We start from the raw sequence: 15,619 nt of genomic DNA, 5'->3' as shown, positions 1-15,619 counted from the left end.
TTCTAAACACGTGTTATTGCTTCACCTAAATCCGTATATCCTTCTGCTTGTGTTTCCTGCTCTGAGGAAGGTGTTCTAAAAGGAAGGCTTAAGCAGGAAACGTGTGTAGACAGGTTATTTGACACAAACTCTGTATGACTAGCTCGAAGGGACAAAAGATGGTGTTTGGCAAAAGGCAATAGAAAAAGCTAGTGAGTAAGTCCTCCTAAGAAAACTGTGCTGAGTTATTTATACGTAGCACAGTAGTAAGAGCAAGTGATATGGTCTGTGTAGCTGGTGCTTATCCAGAACATGGAGAAGTCCTCTGGTGTGACCAAAAGGTGTTGAGGAGGAAGCAGGAAGTCCTTTTTTTGTATGGCTAGAAAGTGAACTTGCTCTGCTGTGCTCTCATGGAGTTTTCCTTGAGTGAGTCAGTGCGACTGCAGCCCAGCAGAGCTGCAGCTCACAGGGAAGTGCCGTTCCTGGAACTCATCCCCTCAGGTGAAGTAAAATAAATGTAACTCAGCTCTCTTCTCCTGTTTCTGTAGCGTGACAGACTAGCTGGAAAGCTTTACATTTTCTGTGCATCTCTGTTCTCAGAGAAGGATCTGACAGGCAGGAGGTCCTCCTGTTATTGGGGAAAGGCACAGGTAGGGGACATAAAATGGAGGCTTTTCTAAACACAGTTTCTGGGTGTGAATTACAAAACTACTGCTTTTTGTCGTAGCTAATATGCAACTGAGTTACTATTCCTTTGGTGTCATGTACTCTTCAGTGCTCCTACTTAAAGAGAAACTGATCTAGGGGTGGAGAGAGAATTTTGTAAACTTACACTGTTTTTCTCCAGGTCACCAGGTAGCTGATGTCTCCATGTATTTTATAATAAGAATATTGTTATTATTTATTTTATTTTATTATTATTTTGTACGTTTGTTTTCTTTATTTATTTTGTTTTTATATTATTATTATTATTATTGTTATTGTTGTTGTTGTTGTAATTATTATTATTATTATTATTATTATTATTATTATTATTATTATTATTATTATTATTTTGTACGTGTTTGTTTTCTTTCTTTCCTGTTGCTGGTTGCTTCCCTCCCTCCCCCCTTCTGTCTCAGAATCTAAAGCTTGTGTAATAGGTACTTTCCATGCCTTAACTGCACCACTGACCTGTGCTGGACCTACTGCAAATGTGACGACGTCTTCCATATACCAGGTAGCAGATCTCTAACTCGGCGGTGTTTGACACCTGCTCTCACAAAAATGAAATGAAGCAGAAAGAGCTCACTGCAACAATCAGTGGCTCACAGAAAGAAGTATTGAAACAAATATGTGGCTGAAACAAGGCAAGGAAGGGAAATGTTACTTCCTGCTCTGCCACAATCTGATCTTTCTCAAGTTCTCTCCTTCCTCATCTAAACGGGGAATTTTATGCACAGTCATTCCCATTATTAGTGCAAGATTTTTCTTCATGACTAGCAAGAGGCAGTTGAGTTCTACAGGATGGAGACCCTTGCTCTGCCCTATTATCTGCCTGCCAGTTTTGTCAGTTTATGCTGTAATCTATCTGAATTTGCAAAGTAGCACTACGTAATTAAACCAACTGAAATATTTTCCCATTCTTTTACAGTGGCAGCTGGCCAGAGAACTGTCTCCTGAGCAGGGAAGTTTTGCAGCGTTGGAAGTAAAAAATACTCCGATATTCCTTGCATCGCAAGCCTTTGCAGCTTGCTGGGTAAGTGGAGCTGGTGGCTATCTTTGCCTATGCACTGGGAGACAAGATGTGGTTTGATCACCACATACTGAACAAATGATCAAATAAGTTCATTCCTGTCCTCACCCAGATCTTTCTTTGCTTGGTGATTTGGATTTCTCCTACATTTTCATCAAAAGCATTATTTTCTACATCTTGTGATAACAGATTAAAGCTTTAAAGAAGGATTTCCTCTGTGGATTACTGCAGGAAAAAAAATAAATTAAACTCCTTGTGGATGCTCTTTTCTTCCAAGGATTCATGTTTTGATCTCTTTTAGGAATAATGATGCTATTTCACAATGCCCTTCAGGTCCATCTGGAAGAAAATAGGAGACATAGCCTGAATGTGTGTGTTCACATTAATTTTTTTGTACACAGCCGCATTTGTTATGTAAACTATGAAAGACTTCAGATAACATTGCAGTCTAATGAGACTCCTAGCTCTGCAATTGTTAAGAACAAATTTAGCATCAGCTGCTCTGATGCACAGATAAGGTGTGGGAAGAACTGTTCCTCTCCCCCACAGCAGCATGACAACAGCTTCCTCTTACACTGCTGAGAAAACACGATGTGCGCTCTTCTGAGCAGTTCATCAGGCAAAAAGGGAGGAGGAGGTGGAGGGGTGAAAGATAGGACACTGCATTAGCTCTTGGGAGGGAACAATCATTCCGAAAGCCAAACAGAAAACAACAGAGATATTAGGGAAATGAGAATAAAGGCATCCTACAAGAGGAAGGGAAAACAGTGATGAGTCTATGTTCCTTGGTTTGTCAGAAGGTCTCCTTGTGCCCTGTGCTTTAATATAATAAAATGATGAATGTCAGACTCCAACTCCACTGAATACTATTAGCATCCAGCAGAGCAGGCCTCTGGGACTGCCAGTGTGCAGGCTGTTGCTGTTCAGCTTCCCTTCATAGAGAAGTGAGTCCTCCTCCCTGAGGGCTGATACTGCTAGGTAGCTAATTTTCAGACTGGTACAGTTCAAATAATCTTTCCCCAGTATCAAGAGTTAGCAACTGCCTCAAGTAGAGCAATCCCAGTGTGTGGAATGAATTTACTTGTTAATTTATTGATACCTAAGTTCTTAGGTCTTCGCTCCTGAAAAGAAACCCTTGCCTCTAGTCGATCTGGCCGCAGTTGTGTCTCTCCCTGTAACAAACAGTAGTTGTGTAATTGGTGGAGCAGATGAAGTGGAACATCTAATCTGTAGCAGAGATTAGAACTAAAGTACTGTAAGCTGCCAGAGCCATTCTTGCTCACATGCTACCTGGCTCAGTAGTTAGTCAATAATTTATGTACTGCATTATATCATGGCCAGAGCAGTGCAGCATTTGCTTCCTGCAGTCTAGTACTGCCAGGCAGGCTCCAGCCTAGTTTTGAAGCGCAGGTACAGGTTACCTGTTACCAAGCCGCAGCGTTGCTCAGGAGGGACTGGAAGAATCTCACTCCAGGCCTGTGGTTTCCAGACCCATTTACCTACTAGAGGTGAGACCTCTATCTCTCGGAGGTAGCATAACCAGCCTTTTCGTAGCATTATAATACAGCCTTTCTTTGCCTGTGAGCAAGCCCTGCAAACCTTTAACATACAGCTGTCTACAGCTGTCTTTCTACAGCCAAGATCTGCTGTGGTGCCCACGGGGCATCTGAAACTGCTTGGGGGTGCTGTGCTGCAGCAAGTGCCTGGTGAACATACATGGGAAAGTGCATTTTCCACAGCTGATCTTTTGCTGAGTGCCTGTTGCTATACATGGGCTTGGAAATTGATTTTTAAAAATCTATTTATTTATGTATTTGCAATGAATAGCACAGTCAGCACTTTGTCTTTAGTGGTTTGCCTAGGTTCAAGTGGTAAGTGAGCCCAAAATGTTGCCAAGGAAAAACAACCTATTTCAATGTGTTTTAAAGCAAATGGGTTCACCTGGCTGGGTCAATTCCAGCACAGGAATAATAGATTTTGTCGTAAAAAAGCATAAAACTGAATGTTGCAGTGAACCATGGCCGATGCCTGTCTGGGTCTAAGGTCAGAGCTGGTGCTGGATGCTTTGCTGTGGTGTTCAATAAACGTACCCTGAGGGGTTTCAGGTTTGGTATGCTTAACACGAAGCAGCACCAGAGCGACACAACCACCTTTCCCTTCAGGTGCTGACTGAAACGTGACCAGGACCGCTCCTCATCCCCGCTCCAGGCGGTATCCAGCGGTTCTGCCCTCAGCCCCGGGGCCAGCCCCGCCATGCCGGGCCCGCCCCCCCGCACGTCGGCGCCGCGGCCGCGCTGCCTCAGGCCCCTGGCGGCTCCCGGGGCGCGGCCAGGCCCCTCCGCTCCGCTCCGCTCCGCTCCGCTCCGCACCGCGCCTCGGCTGGGCTGGGCTGGGCTCGGGGCGCGCCCCGCGGGCGGCTCAGCCGCCAGGTGGCGGCCGGGAGCGGGCGTTGGCGCCGCAGGCAGCCGGGAGCCAGGGCAGAGAGGCGCGGCGCGGCGGCCGGGGGCTGTCCCTCAGCCCCGGGAACGCCGGAGCGCGGCCGCGGGACCCGAGGCAGGTTCCCGGCGGAGCGGGCGCCGCTTCCCATGCGCCGGAGGCCGCGGCGGTGCCAGCCTCCCGCAGCGCCCTGCGCCTCCTCCGCCCCGCGGCGGCACCACGGGACCTGCGCCGCCGGGGGACGCCGGAGCCCAGAGGTGAGGAGAGGCGAGGCCCGGGGGGGCGAGCCCCGGCCAGGTGGGGCGGCCGCGCTCGGGGTCGCTGCTCCCCGAGGCAGCGCCGGAGGAGAGAGGAGAGAAAGCCCCTTCCCCGCCGCGGGGGGTTTCTGCCGTGGGCCAGCCCTGCCCGCGTGTCCGAGCGCAGCGTGGGGCGCCTTGCCGGGCTCTGCCCCCAATTCACGCCGCGAGGAAGGGGCTGGGGGGGGGCACGGAGCTCGGGGAGGTGATCGAGGAATAAATTCCCTTATGGCTTTGGGTCTTCATCTGTCAGTGTCCGCGCCCCTGTGCGTAGCAGCCCGCGGTGGGCTTCCCGTCAGTTCCTCTCCTTTCTGCCCCCTCGGCACTGTGGCGGGGAGCTGGCAGCAGCGCGCCGCAGGTTAACGTGTGGGGAAAACTGATGGACTTATCCCAAACCTGCTGCCTCGTGCTGTGCACTCCTCGTAACACAAACTGTGCTCCTGCTCTGCTGCTGTCTTTGTGCCCTCTTCAGGACTACGTTCTTATTCCTCCACCTTAGTCTCAAAATAAAGCATTCTTAGCTGTTTAGTCACTTCTTGTGCGGGAGTTTTTCCGTATCTCCTACCAGCAACAGCACCTTTTTCTGTCTGTTTTCATTCTTCCATTTGTTTTTCCTTTCGGTCAAGGGATCAGCAGCACTAAGTGATCCTGGAGACGCCAGCGCAGCGCGGGTTACGCAGCAGCACGCTGACTTCTGCTAGCAGACGTGACAAATCTGAGTAGGCGCATCAATTATGTGAAGAGCCAACACAAGCAGTAGAAATATTTGCAACTCACTGTGTGGCCATCAGTTGATAAATCAGTGTGATTTATTTATTTTTAATCAGAAACTACTATGTAAGTAATTCGTGGTTAGTAGCTTAATACAAGGGTCTAATGCCATGGATGAAATAGTCTCCTAAGGGGTGCTTAATGCTCTGTCAATATGCTGTGCTTGTTTCTTCTGTCATCCTTTCCTGTTCTGTGGTAAGAGGACCAAGACCTGAAAATGGCCCAAAATTTATCTGAGTTCAGTGCTGTTTGTGGAGCTGCCAACGCACTCTAACAACCCGGTCTATCCAGCTGCAGCTTGCCAAATTGGACTTCTTTCTGGCAAATGACTGGAAGTAATCTACTGGTTGATGCAATTTCCACCCATTCAATATTATCAGGGATTTAAAATGAAGCTTGGTATTGCTCAAGCTCATTAGACGGTTGTGATTCTTGGTTTCTCTTCCGTCACTTCTCTCCCAAGGATTCTGGTGGGACAGCAGATCTAGGTAGGCTAGGAAGAGAGAGTGCCTTTTGAGGAGAAAAGTGCTAGAAAATGAGAATATTTAGTAATGCTAGAAGTAGGAGATCAACTGTTTTGAGTTATATATAGAGAGGCCTTTGAAGTGAGTGTAGGAAAGAAGCTTAGGTTATTTGTCCTAACCCTGTCCCAAACAGAGCTTGTCAGGTTTTGTTTTGGAGCAGGGCTAATCCCTGGTCACTCTAACCTGGAACAGTTCCATTGGGACCCAGGGTGTTACTTCTGTTTCATGACTCTGACTCTTGGAAGCACTTGGACTAAGAGGTGTTGCGTGGTGCAGGATTTTTTTTCCTTTCACACTCCATACAACAGGTTCTTTCAGAGCTCCAGCAGATTAATTGCAGAAATTAATTAGGTTGCTGGTATGTAATGATGAGTTTTATGACTGCAGTTCAAAACCTTTGCTCTTGCTGTAGAATAACATGAATAACTGTGCTAGGCAAACCTGCGTTAAACTAGTCCTGAAAACTAAACAAAAATGAACTAAATCATCTGGAAGACTTAGGTTGGCCTGAGAGTTGTGATTCTGTGCAAGGACAGCAGAAAAACAGGTTTTCAGCGTGGCAGTCTGTGATGTTATATCAGATGTGTGATATATTGACAGAGCATTGACAGAGACAGTTGTTGAAAACAGACATGAGGAAACTTCAGCCAGACAGTTGGTGTTAGTTTTTCTTTTTTTTTTTTTTTTTTTGAATTGGTTTATGATCTAAAGTTAAGTGCAGTCCATGTAGAGACTCCTATGGACTCGGAGTTATTCCCTTAGAGAACATTCAGGCTTGATGGTTAAGCACTTAAAAATTCAGAAAACTTGAAAGTCAACCATGCATAAAAATATTAACTTTGTCCCCTGTAGTGCTGTATTATGGTAACAGGCTTCAATTGTAGCAGGCTTTAGTTTTTTTCCAAGTAGGAAAAAAGTAAGAGGAGAAGACTTACTGAATCAGACCAGCTTTGGTGTAGTCAGTGTCCTGGACCTGACGATGTCACTTCTGTCTCTGTAGACAGGCAAAGAATTTTGTAACGCTTAGTTGTGAAACGCTTCCCACGATCACAGTGCTGTGCTCTCCTCTCCCTTACCTAGCTGGAGAACATACTCAGTGAAGAATCTTGTTCTCTTAACCAGGCGCATACACAATTCACTCATCGCTTCATTTCACCTTAGAAATCAGCATAATGTGGTGATAACGCAGTTTGGAGGATGAGACAGGTTAATAAGAAAGTTAATTTGGTTATGAATTTCTGTGGTTTAAATGCGTGACCAGAGGACATGATCGTGCATTGCTAAGCTGTATGAGGTTACGTAGGAGTTGGTTATTGTGTGCTTTGCATTTAAGTAACTCCTGTTGCGTTCAGAATAGTACATTGCACTAGAAAATTCAGTTTAGGTGCATTACATTTTTAGGGAGAATGCATGTCTTTAATTTAAAAGATTAGTTAGGGAGGTGGTAAGCAGATGTAAATAACAAAGACAAAAAATTGCTTAGCAGAGCGATTTGATGGGCGCTGAATTTGGCCTCATGTCTTAGCCTGTATAAAGGGACTGTAGCTGAAACTGCATGCTTCAGAGTTGCCTGATTGTGTTGTTGTGTTCTTTGTGTTAGTTGGCAATAGCAGATATAAATCCTGTAATTTAAAACAACTCGGTTGTCTCCTAGTGGAATGTGCTGTCCCACCCAGTTTTCTCTTGGGGACTTGTGAGTGTCATGTCACACATCTCATTTGTGTAGCTTCTCCCTGCAGGGTTAGGGCATTCCCAGAGCTGGGTCAGTGTTCGGAGCTTTGGTTGCTGTTAAGCAATCAGCGCTTGTCAACACCATCTCCTGACATCCGCGATGTTCTTCCAAATGGCAGTACCAAAGGGCAGATGCGGGGCTGCTTGGCAGGGACTGTGCTTGCACTAGAAATATTCCAGGTCTAATAGGAGCTGGATCTGATCCTTGTGCAGGAGAAGTAGCTTTTCCTGTTGATCGGGTGATGTGTTTGCGAATCGCCAGAAGGTGGGTTTCTGTGACCTGCTGGGCTGCTGATCAAGTCTTACCGGCATCTTTCTCCTTTTCCTCTCTCTCTGAACAAGGTAAGCTGATCACAGGGTATCGGCCAACTGTTAGATTTCCTGAAGGTAAAATTCTCATGCAGATTGCTTTAAGCTTTTTAAAAACAAAGCAAAACAACCACAGAAAAAAACACACAAACAACAGGAAAAAAAAAAAAGGAAAAAAAGCACTGGAATAAAAACATCTATTGGATAGGAACAAAAACAAATGATGTAGCATGTGCCTCCTAGGTTTATTGCTGTGTTTCTTCAAATTGCAGCTCAAGGACTTGCTCATGGGCTATTTCACATCAGTCCTGTACTGCTACTTCTTGGCATCCCACTTCAGTATTTATTTTGGTCCTGGTTTTGGAATTTCCCTTCACAGGAAGATTCCATACTCCTTATATGGAAAAATTGGTTTAAAAAGGGACTTTTTTCCATTGGTTCTGTGGATTCTTTTCTCAGTAAGTATAAGATCCGCTATCTGTTTTCTTTAAAGCTCTGATCCAAGGGCCAATAAAGTCAAGGAAAAGGTTATCAGTATTTTCAATGGCTTTTGGGTCAAGGCATTCCCATGTGGTGTGCTCTTGCCATTGGAAAGAATGTTTTAAAATTGCAGTGGCACTTTAAAGGATCATTTCAGTACATCTTTAAGGCCCATCTGTTGATACACTTGCATTCACATGTAAGGAGCTAAGTCCCCATCTCCAGGTCCTACAAGCAAGCAGCCCTCTGTTTCTCCAGTGGGTGTAGTGCTGTGTCTGAACTGTGATAAACTCTTATTTTCTGATTACCTCTGTAGCTGGTAAGAAATGAATTGGCAGAATGCACGAATGCAACTGTCTTCTTGGGATTCAGCTCCTGTTCCCAACTTGCACGAATCGATCAGTGTGAAGCGTGGATATTTTCAAGTGTCGGTATGACTGCAGTCTTGGAGGTTAGCCCTGCCTAATGTGTGGAGCTCTTCTTCCCTCAAATGTTTTTCCGTATCATCACTTCAGCAGAGCGGTCTGTGAAACAGAAATCAAAATGATAGTTTGTTTCATCAGGAACAGCAAATGTCCTACAACATAATAATTGTGAATTTTGAGGAACACTGAAACAAATTGACAAGGTACAACTTATTTATAAAAGGAGCAGAGAGAAAGGCTTTATCAGCACAGATCCATCCAATGGCTTCGTCTGATTTGGAGGAAGAAATGGCTTCAGAGCTCTGGAAATTCATTTTGCTGGTGAGGTGGTAACGGGTAGCTGGGTCCCGGAGGCTGGCAGCCTGTTAGTGGGCAGTACTGCCTCACGTAGTGTTTGGGAAAGTAGAGATTGGTTTGCCCCAGAATCATGAGGTTGGTTTACAAATCCTGATGCTCTAAAATGAATATATCTGACTTCATGTTTTCTGAGCTCTCCAGACTTTACATTTGCAGTCTTTTCTTTGCCAGCACAAGAGCTAGTAACTTGTTCTTTTAATGGGAGTAGTGCTTGTCATACAGTCAGTTCCCCGAACTGGGGCCTTCAGGGGACTCTCTGGATACAAAATAATCATATTTAAACAGGACTTGGTAGAAGTTCAGTCCTTTACAGAGGAGCAGCAAAAGGCTTATTCACTAATTCTGTGATCCTGTTTCCCTTGTAAGACTTTCTTGTAAGACTGCTGTGTCTTGCATTTTATATGTCTGTGGTTAAGTGTAGAGAGCAATACAGTTCTTCAGAAAGCTATGTTTTTTACTGCATTTTGTTCATTTCACTTTGATTACTTAATTAGTGCTTTTTTACTAAACCCAGACTTCTTAAAATACTGCAGTAAATAAGGAAAGAATATTCCCTTTGTGTTAAATTCAAAGGCATGGCTGTTGTGGTGACGGGACTTTCAACTTCTGAACTTTCCTATTGCGTCTCCGAGGGGTTGTATTGACCTCTGCTGCACAGAGATGAAGTTGAACAGAGAAACCTGGCTGTGAGCAGCATCTTGCCAAATTTGTCCGTGTCAGTATAGCTGGAAGGGCTGCTGCTGGGTGTGCTGACACCTTGGACCTTGCTTGCTAGGACCTTGCTGTCTTTTTTGACTGCGTGGCCTGGTATGAGATACGGGAGCAGACTGGCTGGACGTAAGGGTGCTGTGAGCCTGGAGGATGCTGCCTGGAGCCCTGCGCAGAAGTGAAGTGGTTTCCTGCCAGTTACTTCCTCTGTGGGTCATGATGTCCATGCTGAACCGTGATATCTCTGTTCTTGTTTTGGGAAGAGGCCAGATAAAGAAGCCCTTTTTAAAAGCTCTTCTTCATGAAAGCCACATCCTCATGAAAAAACATGTGTTGTGCCAGGCCCTGCTGGATCAGCACTTGGATCTGTGTGAGCATGGAAGAATACTGCTCCCCCAGGAGCAAGACGTCACTTAGATTCTCAAGTACGGTATGACTGCAATCTGAAATCCTGAATCAGGCAGATTCCCCTGCGACTGCATTTGGATTAGCTGGCGAGAAGTGCGTGGAAGGAAAACTCTCTCTCTAGATGGCAAATTCAGCAAAACTGTTGACCGCAGTCTGTGAGTAAATGTTGACTTGGAAAGTTTACAGATGTTCTGAGTTTTTCTTCCCATGGTAAAGGTGATTGCTCTAGTCCTGGTTTGGTAAGGTCATGCTTCTAGTAGTTGGTTGTATGTTATGCTTGGGTTTTGTTTGGTAAATGTAGTTTCTACGAAAGTAAAAAGAAGAAATGATTTTGCTTATCAGATTGGCAAAGGGAAGCAAGAGCCTGTCCAATCCCACCCTGCTTAATTACAACAAAATGACATCCCAGGACACAAGCTGACCAAAAGGATGATAAATTACATGGAGTGGCTGCAGTAACTTAATCTGGCAGCAGTGAAGGCTCTGTCCCATGTTCCTATAGTTCCGTGAAGCTACATCCACTAGGGAAGTGAATGCGGAACAGCGGGCACGTCACCTTGCAGATCTTCAGGACTGGTGTGTGGAATTTAAACGCTTAACTAGAACAGCAGAAGAATGAGGATTTGAAAGAATAGTGTGTTAACCATTAACTGCTGGTATTGTTCAGCTTTGACAGCCCAGAAAATACTGTTCACGTGTTGAAACGCAGGGGTTAAGGCTGGATGTCTGTTTTGATTTTTGGTGTGAAAAACAGACATTAAAAATGTAATTTCCTATATTCTTGTACTTCAGATATCATTTGTACAAATTAACACAATATTACACAGCAGAAGACTTGAAGACTTTCTTTTTTCTTTTTCTTCTTCTTTTTTTTTTTTTTTCCCTCCTACTTACAGTTCAGGCTTTTACTCGCATTGGCATTAAGAAGTTTGAAGTACTTTGGTCACTTCTCGGAAGAATGTTTAAAATTTTTCATACTCAAGCTCAGATTTATTACTTAGGCACTGCCAATGCTGCTGTAATTGTCATTGTAAAGTTTCTTGTATTTGTTGCTGGCCAAAGTCATTACACTGGAGTGAATGTGTAACATGTAAGCGTGTTTGAAACTTCATTATAATAAATAATTATAATTATTAATAATAAATTGTAACAACAACAATAACAACAAAACAACAAAACTGTGCAGTTTTTGAATGATGAAAGGTCTGAAATATCTTTGCTGCTTTAATACTGTTAGAATTGGCCAGAAAATGAGCTGACTTCTTTTGAACCATGCTGCTTGTGATTAAATTGTGATTTGTCTCTGTTGCTTTGAAATGGAAGAGGGGGAGAAACAGTTTCCAAATGTCTCTTGCTGGCAATTGCAGGTTGAGAAAGGTGGGGTTGGTTGGTGTGTTTCTGCTTTTTGATTTGCCTTTTTTCTGAAGTTAGGTTACAAGGCCTTTTCAGAATTCCCATTTACTCAGACCATGCAGATTTTACGCTTAACCAGGAACCCCTGTGTCAAGTACCGCCTGGAGAGAGATTGCACTTGGGTTGCATTCCTTTCAGCAAGTTTTCTCTCTATCTCCAGCAGCGGCGACTCCATTAGAAGATCTCAGGTCACTGTATAAAACCTGACTTTTTCTGACTTCAAGCAATATGCTAAGCAGCAGTGAATGCTAACTGCTGACTTAAAAAATAATATAAAACTCAGGCACTTTTTTTTTTTTTTGAAATCCTCGCTGATCTTTCATGCTCTGCCTGTTAAACTCTCTGCATAGGCAATATTTAAAGCAGCATCTGAAGTCCACGCTCTTGAAGGAGTTACTCTGTTTTCTTTCCCAGCAGTTTGCAATTGGCTGTGCTTGTTTTCAAGAAAAGCCAAGAAATCTGTCTCTCACATTTTGCATCCCTGTTTTTGAGTTTTGTAGGCACTTGGATATTTTTCCTGAAGCTTCAAGTGATGTCAGATGAAGGTCAGTGCACTCTACTAACCTGCCCTGCAGCACAAATAAGTTCAGGCCCTACTGCCAAGAGATGACCTTTGATTTCTTTTTACCTGACACAATGAAGGCTCTGTTCAGAATTCTTCATTCCTGTTTTACTTAGGCAAAGTCCCAGCCACTTGAATAGGTTTGCCTGGGCTAAGAGGGTTACAAAAGTTCCTGAAGCATGGTATGGTGATGGCAGAGGCTTCTGTGTTGTAGATGAGTTTCAGAAACTGTGTTTATTGTGGTCAGAAAAGAGAGGTAAAAGAGTGGATTTTGTTGTGACTTGCATCACTACTGAGTCTGAAACTACAAATAGTAAGTGTTGGTTTTAAGCTACACCTGATCAATGGAGATAGTGAGCAAAGGTGCTTATGCATTAAAACACTTGGTGTATGTAGGCATAAAGAAATACTTCACCGGCTTTACAGACTGCCAGAGGGCTGTGTATGCTGTCAGTGGTAACTCCTGTGCTTGCACAAGTGGTACTTGTGCTTTCCCCCTCTTGGTATCCTCCCAGTCGAGGTGTGCTCTTGAGTTGAGCATTGTAGGGTCCCTTAAAACTAAGTGTAGCAATTTTGCTCAAACTGCTGTGTTTCAGAGTGGGGTTGCTTCACCTAAATGAAGTTGTGTATGGCTGCCAAGTGGGGAGGCAGGTTATGGTAACACTTCTGCTGTGCTCTGCCTGAACCATGCAGCTGGTTTGTTAAAAGAGAGATTTCCATCAGCCTCTCTTTGCAAGTCCATGCTTCTTATTGATTTTTCTCTTCAACCTGTATTTCTTTTGCAGATGTTAGAGTGGGTACTCATGCTTCAGATCCAGTGAATGATTTTGGAAACAGCAAAGTCAGTTTATTTCTTTCATAGTCAGATTATGCAGTTCAGTCTTAGACCTACAGTCAAACAAACCCCTCTTGAAAAATAGTAGCAGGTTTATTGATAGGCTGGGAAAAAGTCAAGACTGCAACCTGACGTGGAAAGGATGGCTGCAAGTCAGAGGAATACCATTTTCCTGACTCACTATTTTTATGAGTTATTGCTGTTAGCAAGGGTGACAGTGGTTGTTGCTGATTTTGTGAGGTTAGTGTCTTTTATCTGTCAACCCCAAACTCATTCTTCACAGACCACTGCGTGGCATCTGCTGAACTATTTCTTTAGTAATAGTCCGCTTTTTAATCTGCACCTAGTAAGATATTTCAGCTTTGCTGCGCAGTGATTGATAACCTGAGATTATTTGAACGTATGATTGTGTTGGGGTTGTCTGTCACGGCCTGATACCTCCTGTAGGAGTGTAACAGGTCATGCAGGTTACGTTAAATGGACTGAAATACTAACTGTCGTGTGGACCACCAGAGCATGAGGCATAGCAGCAAGACAAGATTTGTAGGATGTCTAAAATCCCTTTCAGATGGACAGGGCAAGAATAAACAGGTCCCTCTCCCCACCCTCAAAGGATCTTGCAATTCACTTCTCAAATGCAGGAGGCAGGAGGATACCACGTGGAGGTATGATTGGTACAAGCATTAGGAATTTTGTAGAAGCCTGCACCAAACGTGCTTGAGGAGAATTATATTCAGGGAATTCAATCTCAAGGGATATAATTGAGAACATAATTTTTTCTTTGTTTCTGAACATATGGATTTTACATAGCTTCTGCTGTTATTAGTTGTGTCGTGTCTTCATTTCCGTTTCTTAAAGATACAATGATATTGCTGTTTGTCATCCCTAATTCTTGTTAAAGTTTGGCTACTGGGTGTTTTCCTTTTCATCTTCACTAACATCTTCACATAAAGAAGAGCTGCACCTCTGCAAATGTGCCTCTTTAAATGGTAAAAGCATAACACGATTGCAATTTGATGCTACTTTCTTGGTTGCCTACCTTGTTTTTGCAACAGTGGACTTCTTCTAAGACATTATCCTCTGAATGTGTTTCAAATAAAGTTATTGATGTCTGTTGGTTTTATGCTGTGGCCCTCATCTTGATTTTATTGTGGGCGAAAGCTAAATAAAAGTCTGTGGGACAGTTCTTCAGTGGTTTCTGAGTTACACCTGTATTGTTTATTTACATGCAGAATTTAATATTTCACAGAATCACAGAATTTCTAGGTTGGAAGAGACCTCAAGATCATCGAGTCCAACCTCTGACCTAACACTAACAGTCCCCACTAAACCATATCCCTAAGCTCTACACCTAAACGTCTTTAAAGACCTCCAGGGATGGTGACTCCACCACTTCCCTGGGCAGCCTGTTCCAATGTCTAACAACCCTTTCGGTAATTTGCAGAAGATTTACAAGACTTCTTACTGCCGTTATTGTAGTTGACTTTCAGAGATCCATTGATAGTTTACAATTTCATGTTGGCCTTAAATTCTCAGATATTGTTTCGAAATGTTGAAAGAAATACCTTGTTTCACAGTGGTCTCTTAAGACCTCTCTTTAGACCTGTTATTCGTCATTATGTAGGAACATAGAGAAAAGCAATAAATCTTTGAATTCCACTGTTGCATTTCCATACCTGTATGTGGGGAGCTTCAGATCTGAGTGGGTTTTAATGTGAGGTTAGAATCTTGTCATTCTTGTAGCGTTGTATAATAGCAAATTAACTTGAGATGAACTAATTATAAAATGTTATTTAAGATGTTTCAAGAGCACAGTCTCTGAAGTGTCCTATGCAAGATGGTGAGCTGTGTTTCTCTCCATGATCTAGCAGTTGTTATCTGTATTGACTCTTAGAAATAAAGCTTGGCACACAAGCCTTGCTACTAGGTATATGGAATCTCCTTCAGAACAGACCTGAGCAGCTGACCTGTGTTTTATTCAGCAAAGGAATGCGCAGAATTTCTCTGAATTCTGTAGCATCACAGCACTATTTGCTCTGGACATGTGTCACTTGTTTTTCAGTGGTCCCTAAAACATATCCCCGTGTAGGTGCCTGCAAAGCTTGCATCTGGCCAGTAGCTAGTTGAAATCTAGTCGCTAATTGCTCTCATATTCTGCACCTATTCAGTATCTAGATTCTCCCAAATCTTATAAGACACTCTCTGAATCTTTGAGCTCCTGAGAAGATGGTACTCCTGTGGCTGTGCACCCCCCAGGCAGTGCCGTGGCTAAAAGGCATTGCCTGCTTCTTCCATGGCAGCTGGGCTGCGGCAGTACTGCTGCCTGAGCAGTGCCGGTCACTTCAAGGGGCGCTCCATTCAGGTGGGAATTGCATGAAGGAAAAAAGGAATCTCATTTTTTGGCCAACATAAAGCAGTCAGGTTTGTTGACTGTAGGAGAGGACCAAAAGGAAAATGACATTCTTCGTGTTCAGTGTTTATTACAAAAGCCCTCGTCACTTTTTTGGACATGGGTTAGTACAAAATGTACGTCAGTAGATAGCCAGTGTTGTTTTTCCCTTCAGTTATGGCAGTATTGAAATGTATGTTAAAACACTTGTCCTTGAAAACTTGTGTAGAAAAGGATTTGATGAGTTATTTTGGGATGTGC

At 43.8% G+C, this 15,619-nt stretch overlaps 1 protein-coding gene across 2 annotated transcripts in view; it reads left to right on the top strand.

The window, feature by feature from the left end:
* The window catches only part of THSD4 (thrombospondin type 1 domain containing 4), a 297,164-nt gene that overhangs the window by 8,484 nt on the left and 273,061 nt on the right, over positions 1–15,619 (top strand). The window contains exon 2 of one of the 2 annotated variants that reach the window (XM_005025428.6): positions 1,613–1,717. The gene's annotated coding sequence lies outside the window, so the exon portion shown is untranslated. Of the gene's footprint in view, positions 1–1,612; positions 1,718–4,107; positions 4,408–15,619 lie in introns of those variants that run through there. The other variant, XM_027467115.3, reaches the window with a different exon arrangement.

The sequence above is a fragment of the Anas platyrhynchos genome, chromosome 11, assembly GCF_047663525.1.
Source record: "Anas platyrhynchos isolate ZD024472 breed Pekin duck chromosome 11, IASCAAS_PekinDuck_T2T, whole genome shotgun sequence".
Lineage (NCBI taxonomy): Eukaryota > Metazoa > Chordata > Aves > Anseriformes > Anatidae > Anas > Anas platyrhynchos.
The sequence above is the reverse complement of the archived record's forward strand: the minus strand, read 5'-3'. Positions and strand labels throughout refer to the sequence as shown.